Genomic DNA, 5,098 nt, shown 5'->3' on the forward strand with positions numbered 1-5,098 from the left:
CCCCCGCCCCGCGGCACTCCGCTGCCGCCGCACAGCTCCCCCGCGGAGCCGGGGGCTGGAACACCCTGACAGCTGGCGCGCCGCTCTCTCTGTTCTTCCCTCCGGACTCGGCGTTGCGCCGGTGCAGCCGCCCACCTGGCCCCCGCCGGTTGTCCCGGCGCGTGCCCCCGCATCCTTGGGCGAGCTGCGGTGGCTTTGCTGCCTCACAGGGGCCCAGCTAGCTTGGAGAGGCAGGCAGAGAGGGGAAGCCCGATGCTCATTGACCACTCCCAAATGTGGACTGCAGGCTCCCTCGGGAGGCTTTCCCTCATCAGGGAGTGACTTTTGCCGGGGGAGAGAGCAGCACGCTCGTCTGGAATCACCCAGCCTGCCCTGGCATGGTCCTCTGGAGAGGAGGGTCCTCTTCTTAACACCCTGTCCCTGGAGACACTCCACACCCCAGTGCTGATCTGCGACTAACTGACAGCTGTCTCCAGTGATCCGGGAACAACCAGCCTTCATGCAGGAGGCAGCACCTTTTGAGAGAGAGTGTTTGACTTGCAGCCACTAAACTGCCCCTCAGCTCTGTTTTCAGAGGGAGATACTTAGTCCCAGATACTCTCTCAGGACAAACTGATCTGTGTCTGTAGGAGACTAATGCTCTGCATGGCCTTCCAGAAGATATTCTTGACTTCCCACACAGGAAACCATCGTACTTTGGTGCCACAAGCTTGCTGCTGGAGATTGCTGATCCCTCCCTCCCTCCCTCCCTCTCTCTTGTTCCCTGGGGCTTGAACTCTCCTCGGTTTCCTCTATCAGCATGGCCTGTGGAGGGACCCTGTGTGCAAGTTGCTGCTGGGAAAGACTGAGGTAGAAATTAAATGGGGGACTGAGGAGAAAGCGAGGTCATTCACCAGTTTGCATGGTCTGGGGGTGCATTTGTGCAGTATCCTTGCCTAGTGCTTTCAGCACTGCCCTTCTTGGAGAGACTGGCTTCATGCTACTGTCCATCCAGGGCAGTGCTGCAGCTTCTGAAAATAACCAGTTCCTTGGTGCTGCCTCAGGAGCAATCAACAACCTACTGTTTACCATGGGGACACCACCATGAGAAAACAGCCCATCTTCCCTGGCAGAATCCTCTGCCCTCTTGTCTGTGAGGAAGAAACTCCTAGCCTGGCCTTGCCCATAAGGCAGGGTGAGGGTGAGATTCCCAACACTGTCAGCCTTTGGTTGCCTCCTTTTCCACAGTGCTGCAGTGATATTCCTTTCTGTACCTCATGCGCTCTCCTGGCCCAGCCCTTCTCACCTGCACGGCCTCCATTGCTGTGTTCTGGCTCAGCCACTGCTTTCTTGGACTCTATCCTTCCTTGACTTCAGCTCTATTTTAGCACGGTTCACACCATGATCTTCTTTCTGCCCTTTGTTCTTCCCTTGTTTTGACCCTGCTGGACCTAGAGCCTTGTTACTGTCCCTGATGGAGTTGTCTGCTCTTGTGCTGACCAGCGCTGCCTAGGCTGGCACTGTGATGCTCGTATTTCCCTTTCGTGCCTATCCATTCTTTGAGCAGTTGCTTCTAACTGAATGACTAGGTATGCGCTTACACCTGTGAATGCTGTAAGTGCTGGTGTTCAAATCTGTTCTGCTGTAATGCTTCATTTCTTCATCAGCTACGGTAGAGATCTGTCAGAAAAAGCAGTGCTTTGTATACACATGTGCAGCTTGCTCAGCTCTTCCCGAGGAGCAGCTCCCTTTTCCGTCTTACTCTGGCTCATCTGCTCTGGGACCTATCATGAATATGCAGACACTGAAGCTGCCTGACTATACCCTAAATCTGTAGGATCATTAGTTCTCCCAGTCTGCAACACTCTCACCATCCTGCCAGGGCAGCTAACGATGCCTGCTTGAAATGCTAGAGTATTCTGATAGCCCTGAAGGATTTGATTTTTTAAGAATGAAAGCAAGTTGACATGGTTAAAGTTCCTGAACTGGCCTGCTTTCCCAAGGGTTACCAGAGGTGTCTGATGGCAGGAACATAACTGAGAACATCTATTTAAGAAGATACCCTTGCTTCTTGGTTCGGCCAGGCAAATTCCAGGGATCCTTTCCAATCTTAACCACCCTATGGTTCTTAATAGAGCATGCCTCAACATGTTGACAGGCTATAGGCAAGTGGTGTACTTTCTTCATGTTTTTTCCAGTGTCCCCAAATACAAGCTGGCTTGAATAGCCTGTAAGGATGGCCTAGTGCCTGGGCAAAAGCACTGTCTTGGCAACATGGACATGCATCTGTGCGCAGTTGTCTGCAGAGAAGTCCCTAATCACTATGTCAGTTGTATCTTTTCTTTCTTGCTTTTTCCCTCTTTTTTTTTTTTCCCCAGTTGTGTTGCTTATGAAGTGTCACATGGGTTGGTGCTGTTCTAGGAAATTTTATTTATATTGTATATTACTTCCCTCTCACTCAGTGTGTACTTTCTCTTTTCAGAGCTGGATCCAAATGCATCCTCGGCCTGCTGTCTTAGAGCTGTTCCTGCTTCAGGTCAATGAGAGTTTCTGCTACTAATTCATCATGACATAATATCTGGTCTCCTGCCCCATTCTATTGGATAAGTTTCCTGCTTCCTTTTGGTCTATACACATGTGACTCCGGGTGTTCATCAGCTACCTAGTCTGGTACAGGTAGGTTTTAGCCCTTTGAAAAATGACCTGTTCTAGGTTGAAAGAATGTGTCTGTGCTTTGTATTGGGACTAGAAAATGTTTGCCTTTGGACATATGGGAAATGTTATTTTGTGAAATAAATCCTGAACTGCCTGCTTGCTGCTGTTGACCTAAGCTGGTTTGTTAAGTAGCCAACTACTTCTGTGATAGTTTCTGCTAGTGCTGGCAGGGAGGGTGCTGATTAGGCAGAGTAGACTGGCTCAGAGTGAGTAACATTAGAGAATGCTGTTGCTAGGAGCAGGCCTAATAGAGGAAAGAATGAAAAGTAGGAGTAGTAGTAGCAGGTGTTCTTTGTCATAATTCATTACTTCATTAGCTACAAGTAAATGTCATTAGTTCTTGTCAGATGGTTGTTGATTTTTAGGGTTACCATGCTTCTCGCAGCAGGTTTAAATTAACATGATTAGATCTTCCCGGCTGGTAGACTTCTTCAGTACCTGCTGTTGTTGGATACGCATTGATCATCTCCATGATAAGGTACTCAAATCTGCCACTCAGGTCTTTATGTTCTACCATTAGTTCCATTCTTGTTGCTTCCACTGGTGAATATCCACCTGTATCTATGTATCTTTTCTCCCAGTCAGTGCACAGTATGCCTGTAAGGGACTTTGTTTTTCTCACAACTGGATGAGTGTCTTTTCACCTTTTACAGCCTGCACAGGTCACTCCTCTGGTAGCGTAAATTGTGTGGTCAAAAAATGCATTCTATTTTGCATTGGAAATAAATAGCCTAGCTTATAACTTTAATTTTAAGACACATTAGGCTTGCTATTGTCATCTGATTTGCCCCTTTAACAACCATGCTGCTTAGCCTGCTGCAGCACAGTTATGAACTGTGCCCAGTGCCTGCTACCTCTGGCTTTTTGATTCTGGCTGAGCTGGGGAAAGTCTGTTACAGAGACATACCAGTACTAGTCTACCAATCATAACTTACTTGAACTTAAGAACTGTGTTGCGCTGAGTCAGACCAAAGTATCCTGTCTCTGACTAGTAATGGATATGTGGAAAAGGAATAGGAAAATGAGGCAAATGCTGAATCATTTTTTTTCTTCCACATACCTTTTAAATTTTTGCAGTCATCTAATTATGGAGTCAGCAGTTGGGAGTAAATAATGTTAGAAAATCCCCCAAATGCTTAGGTCTGCTGTTTCAATGTTAAGTTATCTTCATTGGAAGGAGTAGTTCCAGTTTTCTGTGATTGACTTTTCTGTGATGATGTTTTCCATCACTATTCTGCCCTTTTCTGTTCAGTTGAATGTTCTCTTGGATTCTGAGACTGGGGAGGTCTATAGGACCATTCACTTTGGCATGTTCCTAAAGATAGTGGGTACCTGGATCCAGCTTGCAGCTGTTGATGAGTAAGGGTGTGTCTTTTAGAAAGGCAGTTTGGTAGTTCTCATTCAGGTTCCAACTGGTATAAGGCTGAGGTAGGGATGAGAGCTATTTGGCAGAGGGAGAGACCAGACAAAAAGGGGGTGACTGCGGATGCTTGGCAAAGAAATTGGAAGTAAAGACAATGAGAATAATAACCTGCTAAGCAGGAAATGCTTTTGTAATTTTTTTACTTCTTTTTGCACTTATGGATGGTGTTGGGTTCAAGATGACCACTGAATGCCAGGCAGCAAATGTGGCAAAAGGCTTCTTCTAGCTGACATTTAGGAAAGTTTCTTTTGTTTTCAGTTCTGACACCCCACTCCATTTCTTTCTGTTCCTGTAACTATCACATGCCCTCTTCTCTGTGCTGACTAGCTTGTTAAGAATCCATTGATGTTAAAGTTAATGCAGAATATACCTGCTAATGTATATTCCTGCAGAGACTCCACAACCCTCACTGAAATCAAAAGAGCTTATGTATTAGAACTCCTTTAGCTTTTTGATGAAAGGTGTTAACTTTAACTCCAGTACTCTTAATCACTTGGAGCTTACTCCTCTTCTAGTACAGTATTGCCACAGTGGTTTCCAAACAGAGCGCTTGGGCTAGCACCTGGAATTTGCTAGTCTCCCCTTGAATAGCATTCCAGGAACTTAGCTTTTCTGGAAAGGTGCAGTTGGAGGAATTGAATGGTTCTTAATTCAAAATGTACAGCATTAAGAGTTCTGGTATTCTACCCTGGGAGTTATCCAGGTTTTTCATTTATACAGAAGTGTCCTAAGAGCATAGAAACAAGCAAATAACTACAACTTGCATGCTTTTTCTTCTAGCTCACAAAGTTATTGCTGTGTTCTCTGTAATGCTTGCATAATGTAGACAGTGGCTGGTAAGTCTTGTTCAGGAAATGTTACTCAGAGGTCATCAAGTGAAGTATGTCTGATTTTCGTGAACTGACAGCCTGAGATGCCCTTGTCAAATGGTTCTGATATTCACTAAGTAAACATGAAGGTAGCAGTGATATGGTCATTCTT

Source organism: Haliaeetus leucocephalus, unplaced genomic scaffold (assembly GCF_000737465.1).
Source record: "Haliaeetus leucocephalus isolate CR32 unplaced genomic scaffold, Haliaeetus_leucocephalus-4.0 Scaffold0, whole genome shotgun sequence".
In the NCBI taxonomy this organism is placed as follows: Eukaryota; Metazoa; Chordata; class Aves; order Accipitriformes; family Accipitridae; genus Haliaeetus; species Haliaeetus leucocephalus.